This window comes from Anneissia japonica, unplaced genomic scaffold, assembly GCF_011630105.1.
Source record: "Anneissia japonica isolate Jap-2015-1 unplaced genomic scaffold, ASM1163010v1 scaffold343_len330904_cov94, whole genome shotgun sequence".
NCBI classification, from domain to species: domain Eukaryota; kingdom Metazoa; phylum Echinodermata; class Crinoidea; order Comatulida; family Comatulidae; genus Anneissia; species Anneissia japonica.
The window spans coordinates 12711-25185 of NW_022749212.1; the positions used below are offsets into that span (position 1 = coordinate 12711).

Genomic DNA, 12475 nt, shown 5'->3' on the forward strand with positions numbered 1-12475 from the left:
TGTGGTGCAGATGACAAATACCATTTCTGCTCGTACTTCATAAAGGCCGCTTAATTGTGGATGTGTCAAGCATTTCCACATATAGAATGCAGAGTCATGGATTTAATTAGGAAAGTTCTAGATTGGCTCATTGACTGCTATCAACACAAACATCTGCCTCATTACTTTATTTAACAATGATACAGTATAATTGGCCATCTCACAGGAGAAATGTGTGCACCTTAAAGGAAAATTGACTGACAGATCAGTGGACAATGGTGTTAATGAGTGTCGATGACAGTTTAAAAAGCTCAGGATTTCTTGCAAATATGTTTATTGGTACAACAACAGCATATTTTTTGTATATAAACTTGATTCCATTCTATTATTATTATTATTATTATTATTATTATTTTTATTATTATTATTATTATTATTATTAGTGTTATTATTATTAATATTATTTATATTATTATTATTATTATTATTATTATTATTATTGTTATTATTAATATTAATGTTATTATTATTAATATAAATGTACATATCAGTTCACTGTATTGAGGTACCGTGTGCGTTAAGGTATAATGATTAGTTAAACTCCTTAGCATAACAATGTCAGTAACATTTTGTTAATCCATCTGTTTTGTCCGAACCTTATCGGCTGCCGTTATATCGTTATGATAGAGGGCGGGACTGTTTATTGGCACTCTCTTTAGGAATAGTAGCACACGCAATTCGACCTATGGATTGTATGAGTGAGGAGTTACCAACTGCACTTGCATTTACACGGGGGCTTTGTAGACGAATTTTGAAATGGCATTGGCTCGAAACAAGAGTTACGTCCATACACCTAGCAACCAGTCATTTATTGGATTGACGATGCATGAGCTGCTCCAGGAAAGTGTAGAGAAACATCCTGACAGAGAAATGCACGTGTTTGTCGATGACAATGAACGAATCACCTTTACAGAGTATAAAAGTAAGGTAAGCAAACTCACAATTTCCAGATATGCAGTAGTCTTTAATAATCTTAGTTTAGTATAATATAGTATGGCCCATACCCAGATTCTATTTTTTTCTGGATCCCTGGTAAATTTTCCTCTCAGTCCACTCAGAATGGAAGCAACTGGATATAAATCCTTTTCAGTTGCAGTTCTGTCCAACGTCAATACCTCAGATAACTATCTCTGGAAAAATTATAAAAAAACTAATTAAAATTATTCACACTTGTCGTAACTACAGCAAAATATAATAAGATAAAGAAAATATCGTCAAGCCGGGGGTGGGGGGCATCATCACCCTCACTTTCGCTGCCAACGTAAAACTGACTAGTTACTCGTTCTTATGAAACTATGAATTCTCATTCTCCAAGGTTATTGATCTTGCGGCTGGATTTTTAAATCTTGGGTTTTGTAAAGGAGACTGTATAGCTGTCCTGGGCTATAACCACATGGAATGGCCTTTGATTGCCGGAGCATCCCAAGCCATTGGAGTAATTATTGTAAGCATTATATTCTACATTTCAAAATAAATAAGTAAGTAAAAATAAATTAGCAGATAATCTGCAATAGGAAACTCATAGGTAAATTTGTTAATGTAGGTCCTACGTATATAAGGCAGTAATATAGTTGCAATTTTATAAAGTTTATCGTACCTTTATTTGTTTATAAGAACTCCGTGATGTCTGTAGTTACATAAATTCATTTTTCAAACTTTTAAATATGTGACCACAAAAGGGCTAGTAAACTCGTACTCCATCAAAATGTTTTTTTTAATGTTAATAAATAGAGCACATTATTAACTTTATAATGAGGGCTCAATGACATTAATCGGACAATTTTGTGTAAAGTTAAGCTATTTAGAATCATAATTATTCTCTATAAACTGGCCTATAAATTTCTGAGCGAAAGGGCTTTAAAAGTACTGAAGAAATTAAGCTAAATTATACCAAATGTTAAATTTAATGGTTGTTTAAATAAGCGCCTTTCTAAAACCTAAAATGAAAGCGACGCTTCTCAATATTATTACTGTATACCCAGAGGACACGGAACTAGGGGGTGCTGCGTTATAGAGAGAAATGTGTGACCGGAAATGGTCTGGCAGTTGGTTGTTACCATGCGCCAGTGATGTTGGAGTACAGCAAGATGAAACTATTTATGTAATGCATGCCAAAGTTCGGGGTTTGTCGGGTACCGTAGTGAAATGAATATTGTACATTTTAAGTGCTCCCTCCATGCATAAGTGTAAGCTAAATTACGGTGCAAAAAATTAAATAATTTTAGATAAGACATAAATAGACACGTAATAGCCCTGTCTCTTATACACATCTAGATGTGTATAAGAGACAGGGCCAACACAGTAGGCCTAATTTGTTTTTATTTGGTCTACCTCACAATAGTATTGTTTATATTGTACAGTATACAACTTGCAACAGCCAATCTTGTGCACTCAGTAAAGCTGATGAAGGCGAGAGGAATGGCCGAAACTTAATACACAAAAAAAGATATAACATTCTTCGGAAGGTGAATGTTTAAGCATAGATTTTATTAAAAATATATATATATTGAAGTGACGAAAAAACAACACTTATAGTCTAATTAAAATAACATATGCCTAGGTGTACGGTAGGAAAATAAGGACAAGGAAAATCAGTTATCAGTTATCAGTAATTTTCACCGTTTTTTTGTTTTTGTTTTTTTTTTAATCATGTTATGGTGAGGGGATAAATAAGAGCACTCATCAAGAACAGAGCCAACAAGAAACAATCATTTATCCTGAATCAAAGATTGGTTACTTAATGGAATGATTCCTAATAGAGTAACTGTGTTAAAAAGCCACGAGAGATAATCAGATCGACCTTTAATAGAGTTCGTGACGTAAAAATTTATAAAAAAAAATCATGTACTTGTTATTTATAGCCATCCCCGGTAGCAAGCAAACATGGGCCCCATATAGAAAATGCATGGACCAAAATGTGGGCCCCCTACAGTTTGGCCTATATGGGATCAAGCTGCCTTGCACCCTAAATCTTTAAGGTTCCCATAAAGTTTGGCCCAAATGCAATGTGGGCCCTTTAAAAGATATATTTGGGTCCCATGAGGTTTGAATTGCGGTTTCATTTGGGACCCATATGGGTTTGTACATGTTAATTCATGGGGCCATTGTGGGCTCTATCTGGGTTTTTAAGGGTTTGAAATGTAAGGGGACCCTATAAATTGGCCTATATGGGAAAGAGCTGCCTGTGCACCCTAAATCCATATGGGTCCAATAAATTTAAGTGCCCTTTAAAGAATATATTTGGGCCCCTTAAGTTTGCATTATGGTTTCATTTGGGACCCACATGGGTTTTACCAAATTAATTCATGGGGTCTTTATGTGCTATATCTTGGTTTTTTGAGGATTGAAATGTAAGGGGCTACTATAAATTGGCCCATACGGGAATGAGCTGCTTGTGCACCCAAAATCCATAAGGGTACCATAAAGTTCATGGGCCCGTTAAAGGGTATATTTGGGCCCCTTAGGTTTGCATAATGGTTTTATTTGGGACCCACGTGGGTTTTATCCAAAAATAATTTATGGGCCCATTCTGGGCTATATCTGTTTTTTTTTTCAGGGCTGAATAGGAATTAAATGTAAGAGAGGCCACTAAAATTAGTTGGGTACTGTATTGTGTTTTTCACAACTGTTCAACTGGTCCAAGTTCCAAATGGTCTTTAGCTGTTCCCAGTTTGGACTTGTCTTCAGCTGCTGGTCCCAGTTCTATCTTGTCTTCAATTAGTCCCAGCTCCTTCTTGTAAAATAACAATGGCTTGAATTGACTCCTGTATACTGAGTTTAAGATATACAAACCATAATTTCTTCAATTAAAAATATCAGCTGTTCTTCATAGGGTAGGGACATACCCCTTCACATATCATTTGGCGTAAGTCTTTACTGTTACGCTTACAGTCCTGTTTATATCAGCATTTTTGTCAATAATTATAAGGTTATTATATTAAAGCGATACTAGAGTTTACAATATAGAACCATATTTAAGAATCGTTTGCGTCAGGCGTGCATATAAACCAACATTCTTTGTGTATTGAAGCAGCATCTCTCCATAACCATGCACTTTCTTCTCTGATGACAAGGTAAATGAATAATCTTACTAAAATTTAAGATAGTATTAATTCTGCAATTGATTAAATCAAGTTCGAAATATTGAATCACAATGGCTTGTTAGCATTAATTTTTTTCCGGAGTTCCACAATGGCTGAAAAATACAAAATAAATAAATTCTTTACAACAGAGCTGAGCGAAATATGCATTTCATAGTCCTCTGCATTTCGAAAATGCATTTCATAGTCCTTGGCATTTCGAAAAAAAAGTGATTGAAAACTCACACTATACAGGTCAAAATAAAAAAAAAAATCAGGGGCAGGGGAAGATTGTCTTTCTGTTAATTAAATACCGGTATGTAAAATGCTATTTTTGTTTAAATTGTCTTAATTTTGATAATCAATATCGAAACATATTATTCTATTCATGCTATATCCATTAAAATCGTAGTATTAGCAATGATTTTATCGTTTTTCTATGATTATCACATCATCTGATTTGATTTGTTAAGATATTTTGTTATCGTATATACGATAAATCGTTATCGAATCGTCATAGTGTAAACAATTCTCTTATTTCTTTTATTTTCTATATGAACAATCGCTTTTTAGTTTGTTTTTTTTTTATCGTTATCGTTATCGTTATCGTTGAAGTATAAACAGGCCTTAAGGTGATTTTGCTGTCTGTGTCTTTAGGAAAAGAATGAATTAGTAGTAAATGTACAGTATATAAAACATTCGTACTCAAATTTAAAATCTGTTAATTCCCTTCAAAATCAAAGTTATTAAAATAAAAGTACGATATAAGTAATGTACTGTAGCTAAGATAATAGACTAGCCTAGCAGTTTTTCATCTATCAAGTGAATTATCAGTTCCAATCCTGTTTCTTTTTTTTTTTAGTTTTCAAAACAGCTTCAAATTAAATGTTTTGCAGACAGTACATTACGGTGTTACAGTGATATCGATTATAGGCCTATTACATACACATTATATTTTATTAGATAGCCTCCATCATGGTCGTAATAAGTACAGTACAGTGTGTCTATTTGGAGTATGATTCATAATCAGAACCTACAGTACAGTAGGCCCCTAAACTTAAAATCTAAAAAAAACAATTTATTCACCTTTGAAAGTCAGGCAGTTTTCTATTTCCGCAACTGTCACTTTACTGAGAGACCTGCTGAGACTGAGTGACCAACATCTTCTGAAAACAGGCAAAAGTTATTAATATTAGTGATTAAGCCCTAGGCCTACATACAGTAACTGTCACCAAAAATATTAAAGCTTTATCCCTCAACCCATAGCATGGACTAGAACACGGCCTAATTTAACAATAGCTTAACTACGGGGCGAGGCTACAGTCTGGGCAGTCCGACAAAATTACTCCAATAATTACTCAATGGTACAGAATTACCTAAATGATACCACAATTATTTTATATTACTATTATATATCATATCTTGTTATTATTATTATTATTATTATTATTATTATTATTATTATTATTATTATTATTATTATTATTATTATTATTATTATTATTAATTAGTATTATTATTATATCTAATTTTATTTTAATACTATTATCATTCATTTAAAAAATTTTTCTACTACTATTACAGTACTGTTAATCCGCATTATTAAGCCTACTAATTATTATTTTTTTTATTAGAATCTTAATATACCTTTATAAAGTGATGTATATTTTTATGAATACAGTAGAACCCCTCCTTTTGGACACCCCTATTCAAAGGTCAACCCTATTAAGTGGATAGTTTTCCGTGAAACGAGGAACAGTATATTTTTTAACACTACAGCCAACCCCTATTTAAGGGACGGGGACACTCTCTAAGTGTGCCGAATCACCTGTTGGGTAATATTCCAAATAAGGTTAAGGGACTGTTGAATCTGAATTGCGTAATGATGTCATCTACAACTTCATCCTTAAGAATATGATGTCATTCTCAAATTCATCTTAAAGTTAGTAAATTCATCATAAAGTTATGTGGTGATGTCATAATAATTTCCCCACATATCCTGTTCATAAATGTATAAATGGGGTACAATTTAGTTAGTCCAAAAGTTCTAAAAAGTTATCATCAACTTTATTACAAGTCTGTCTGTCTGCCGTAGTTCATTAAGTTTATCTATAGACCTTGCCGCGGGTTTCGGACACCAGTACTTAATCCAACTTACTTAGCCGTGAGCTCAGCTAATTCTGTAAGTTTTCGAGCATCTTAAAGTATTTAATTGTGTTTTACCACCATCATTTTGTTCTCTTTTCTAATAATGTATCTATGTTTTTATTAATAAATGTACATATTGTATATACCAGGGAACAGTGAAATTACATGGAAACCTATCGAACCGAACATCAAAGGTTATAACCCGCGGTACCGCCGTTCTTATCATAATCAACTGATAAACAATTTACAACTAATTACAATTGCTTTGCGCATGCTCGCTATTGTGTTCTCGTTATGATCGACGTCGTATCATACCATGATTATACCATAGAGAAAATATTTTCTCTATTTTTATACCAATTAAATTACACCACCTAATACAGAAACAATAAGTGAGGATTAGGCCTAGGCTTCCATCGCAACGATTGTTTAATATTTTGCAAATATGCTCGATGGTTAACGGTCTATATTCTATTTTAAAATACCAATCAAACAGCAAATCTAGAGTATCAATATTTTAACTATCAACAATTTGATATGGATTCGGGCCTAGATACTGTACAAGGACGGTGAACGTAACGTGTACGCCTGTCAGTCACGATCAGGTATAGCCTAGCCCTATATTGCCTAGTATTGTTAGGAAGCTCCGGGCCTTACAGGCGACCTAGCATGGACGTTTGTTGCGAATGTTTTTCCGTTTAGCCTAGAGTTGCGCACCTCTCTGTGGTTATCGTAATACTGTTGGCAGATATAACTCGCTAGGACTGTTAATCAAGTATCCAAAATATTATTTAAAAAAATAAAATTGTATTAGGCCCTTATGCCTGTGTTCACTGTTAAACATACTTGTGACAGTAGGCCTTCAGTATATGTGGGATGGTGTTTTTATGCAGGGAGGTGGTAGTTTATGTTGCTGTAGTATTGTACTCCTCTCCTGTACGCCATTTTATTGTTATTTATTGAATTTATGATGTAACAATTAACAAGGAAAAAAAATAAATGCTTGCGGTACACCATGTATGTTCTCTAGTTCTAAAAGAATATTAGGTGCAGCCCTCGATGTTAAATAAAAAATATACTGTGGCACTTCGTCCAACACCAAACATGAATGAAATGCAAGGAAAAGAGTTACAATTGATCGTTGATTAATTTATATTTTATGTGTGTGTGGTAAAAAACAATAAAACAAAGAAACAAACAATACATTATATTTTCTAAACCAGTTATATTTATTAATAATTCGGTCTTTTTCTTAACAGCACTTTCAGTGACGCAGCACTGGTTTCACGAGTGGATTAAATAAACTAAAAAATGAAAGAAAAGTAAATCGGAATGAAAAGAACTAATTTAATTTGGATCAGGCAAGAAAACATAACTTTGCAGTGGAAATGATAAAACATATGACAGTCTGGGTTTTGATTAAGTTTTTAAAGGTTGAAGAATCATTACAATTTATTATAAATTACATCTAATCTTATTTTGATTGAGAAGGTGACGAGAAAGCAGCACAATTATGGAATAAAAATGATGAGCTGTAGAGTCAAACTCTCACTCTTTCATCTCTGCCCATTTTCAGCTTCCTTAGAAAATTTACTGGTCTTCATTTTCTGACTTTAACCTGAAGCAGATTTTTAAAAAAAACAATTATCCGTAGGTGATTTATATAAGCTAAAAACTTATTGTGGTTGATTGGGCTCAATTTCAACTGTATGCATCATCACTAAATTGCTATCACAACAAATAAAAAATAAGAAGAATACATGTGACAGATGAGACAACCTTACTTGAGCAGGCCAACTAAGATAAGGGCTTAGGCTTAATAATAATAAAATATTAATTAAATTATTTACGTTTTAATAATAAAAATGTACGCCTCCAGGCTTAATATGCAGTTAGGAGGATAGCTCAATACAAACACGAGTATGACGACATAGCTAGGCCAAGGTCTACTTCCGGGTTTACCGACGATCACCGGATTTTGCGCGAGTCCGACGCAAAATATAGGTTCAGTAATGGGAGAGTATCTCTGATAGCCACAGTTGCTCGCTCAAAAGACTTAGGGCATTTGTAAGTCAAATATTAATCTTTTACTACATCGAAACCGCAATGACGATCAATTGTGGCTTTTGATAATATAGTCTAGAAAAGTAAGTAATTTGGCACAATGCCAGTACACATAGGCCTACTTACAAAAAAATGACTTATAATTGTTTGCTTAGTTAAATCTCACTTTAGAGTTTGACACATATTAGCTCAACCCGCCCTCGATAAACTAACGTTACGTTACTATATTAATTGGATTAACACATTATCAAGGAAAAGTACTGATTGTTTAACACTGGTGTCCTATGATTCAATTATGGGTAAACGAATTAGTTGCCTTTTTTATGAGGTTTTAATTGTTCTTTACCGCCGAAAGTGTGGTATTCTAACGTTAGTTTAAGGAGGGCTGGTCGGCCTAATAAACGCTTCTAAAACATATGTAAACTGCTTTTAAACCAGTCGTTATGTATTAAGTTGCTGTATATTTGTAAAAAAAAACAAAAAACCCAAAAGAGTTTAAAAAAAAACGACTGTTTTGAATTCTAAGAGAAATTTTCTGACGTTGGTGTGTGATATTTTCATCTTTTTCGCTTGACTGTCGGTACCGCGCGTTAGGATAGCACGCCTTAGTAGTTCGAGATCATTCCATGTACTGTAATGTCCTGATAATACTAAGCTATTGTAGTTCCTATTCTCTGTTTGTGCTCTGCATGCAACAGACATGGGGGGGGGGTCATCCGGGAAATTAAGTTAAACGATCACAACTTTAATTTTTAATTTGTATTTTGTGATTTGTAATTTTTGATTAATAACATAGGAATACTATGGCCTTTGTTTTGGAACAATTTGTTGCTTCGCACTCCTTAGATGTTTTAGAAAAGTGTAAGAGGGTAGAACTTTTAGATATAAAGCAAAACACATTGAGTTTGCAAATACTTATGCTAAGCAGAAGCAGGAGTTTCGGGCGACTATTATCGAGCACTTAGTTGATGAGGATATTTTTGAAGAAAATGCTCTAGGACTTATTGCACCAGTTAATGCTAGCTATTGGCAACTTAAAGAATTGGAATTAAAATTCAAAATGGAACTAGAGATGGAGAAGGAAAAAATTATTTAGAGCTAGACAAAGAAAGAAAAAAAAGATTTGGCTCGAGCTAGAGGAAGAAAAGCTTCATAATGAATTTGACAAAGAATTAGAGCTAAAATCTCAGGCTAAAACTGATGTACATACTCCTAAATTTGATGTTAACAAAAATCTCCGCCTTGTATCTCCTTTTAAGAAGGATGATGTTGATAAATTTTACCTTAATTTTGAAAAAAAAAATCTCCCAAAGTATGAATTGGCCAGAAGATAAACTGACACTCCTTTTGCGGAGTGTACTTTTTGGGAAGGCAAGGGACGTTTACTCTGCCCTTTCTGTCAGCCAAATTGCTGACTATAGATTAGTAAAAAAGTCCATCCTTAATGTCTACAAACTCGTTCCTGAGGCATATCGCCAAAGATTTCGGAACTTCCGAATAAATGTGGGACAGACTCATGCAGAGTTTGCCAGGACAAAGGAGGAATTATTTAATAGGTGGTGTGATTCTAAAGATGCACAAACCTTTGTTACACTAACAAAGCTTGAAGAGTTTAAATCTTGTATACATCCTAATATTCGTACTCACTTGGATGAGCGTATAGATAAACTCATTAGAAGAGCCTGCTAGAGCAGCTGATGATTATTACGGAAGCACCTAAGTGCCATTCGACTTGACGACTTGTCAAGATAATTTATGTTGTCAAGTCGACATAATATACATATCATGTCGACATGGCGAGATAGATTATCTTGACAAGTCGACATAGTAAAAATTGTATGTTGTCATGGCGAGATAGATTATTTTAACAAGTCGACATAATACATATTTATTGTTGTCATGGCGAGATAGATTATCTTGACAAGTCGACATAATATAAGTTGTATGTTGTCATGGCAAGATAGGTTATCTTGACACGTCGACATAATAAAAATTGTATGTTGTCATGGCGAGATAGATTATCTTGACAAGTCGACATATTAAAAATTGTATGTTGTCATGGCGAGATAGATTATCTTGACAAGTCGACATAGTAAAAATTGTATGTTGTCATGGCGAGATAGATTATCTTGACAAGTCGACATAGTAAAAATTGTATGTTGTCATGGAGAGATAGATTATCTTGACAAGTCGACATAATAAAAGTTGTATGTTGTCATGGCGAGATAGATTATCTTGACAAGTCGACATAATACAAATTGTATCTTGTCATGGCGAGATAGATTATAACCTATCTCGCCATGACAACATAACATTTTTACTATGTCGACTTGTCAAGATATCTAACAAATTGTACATTTACATTCATATTGTACATTTACACGTACTTCCAGGTAAGACATTTGTTTTAGTTTGTTTTCTAAACGTTAATTATTCTTTATTTCATATAAAGAGATTTTGGAAATCACTTAAGGTCCGATTCAATTTCGAATTATGAAAAGTGTAGGCTATGGCACCGAGACCTCTGACGATTAGTGCCCAAAATTGTTTACAAAAACGTAATGCAATAATAGCATATTGACTACTATTGTATATTTTCGGAAAATATTTCAGCCGCTCCAAATCTCTTTCCTATTCTTCCTTCTTCCTTTATTCTTTCACAATTTTGCGTTTTTTTTTTCTTCATATTTTTCATAGTTTTATACACTCACATATTCATTTTTTTAGGACTGGTCTAGGCTAGACCTCGGCTATCAGTGCCTATTACTATATTATTTAAATATACAATTTTAATAGATAACATGGACATAGTAATTCATACTTAAACAATACATTAAATGTTTATATTGATATGGTAACGTTAACGAATAAATAACAATAACTAAACCGTGTACATAGTGTATCACTACTGCAATAATAAGATTAACATTTTCAATCTTATAATAAATTTTATACAGCCGGTGTTATGAATTGACCTAGGTTACTATAGCTAATGACAGGTACGCTTTCACCATTAAAGGCTTTTTCTATGAATGGAATGACCTGTACGAAACACGAGCTCCTGTAGACCAAACCCAGTACCGTTACGATTTTAATCGTACGGGAAATATCCTCAAGTCTGCAGGTATATTTAAAATATAAAAATATGTTACCCAATCATATATGCCCACTCAGAGTAAAACTATATAATCGATATAACCAACATGTTTGTAACCTTTGTAAATAATATTGATAAAATGCATATTATGAGTATAGCTGCAGTTAATGTACAGTTATTAATTATGCAAATACATCCGCTATACAATTTGATACAATTATTATTTAAATGTCACGCTTCTGAATTAATTACAGGTGTGCTTACAGATTGGCAACACACTTAAAACGTTAAAAGAAATGATGCGAAAGGTAAATTTTGTATATATTATTATATATTATTGCCTAAAGAAACATGCATTATCAGAGTATATCCCTCCTGTAAGTGACGAATTAAATTTTGCTGTTGTTGTTTGTTGAAATAAAAAAAATTTTTTGTAGAAAAAAAAAAAAAAAAAAAAAAAAAAAAAAAAAAACAGAATCTTTTAATATTCCTGTATCATCACTCTTAATGATTATCATCGTCATCGTTATTATCGTCATTATTGTTTAATTAGGCCTATATAAGTTTTTGTTTTGATTATTTTCATCTATCTGTTTCCTGTGTTTTGCACAGCAGCATTTTTTTTTTTTGTCCTGAACTTTCCGTGCTTTGTCTAAGAAAAGACCGTATATCAAAAATGTGCATATAAAATATGACGTCATTCGCCTTATTAGTAACGGGAAATTATGTGAACGCTATTTTATGAAGCATTTCAAACTAGCTACAGCTTTTTTAAATCCACAATTACATTGAAATGCATGAACTCGACTTATAACATTACGCAAGGTAGACAAACTAAAAATACTCCGCGGTCGGTTTTTTTTTCTCTGTTAATGGTAGGAACTAGCTTCCAACATCACAATCGCTTTTAACACTGCAGCCATATTTCCAGTCTCACCGACGTCGAGTTGGTTTTCATGTTTACTTTTTTGTCAACATTTTCTTTACTATAGTTTTATTTTTGTTTTTTATGTATTGTTTATTTTATACTTTTTAAAATAAAATGTAT

The 12475-nt window shown here is 33.1% G+C and overlaps 1 long non-coding RNA gene across 1 annotated transcript; it reads left to right on the forward strand.

Annotated features, from left to right (window-relative positions):
* Positions 1 to 861: 861 nt before the first annotated feature.
* LOC117121030 lies at positions 862 to 11692 on the forward strand. The gene is made up of 3 exons (XR_004447464.1): positions 862 to 966; positions 1355 to 1483; positions 11682 to 11692. It is a non-coding gene; the product is annotated as an uncharacterized LOC117121030 (long non-coding RNA).
* The last annotated feature ends 783 nt before the right edge of the window (positions 11693 to 12475 follow it).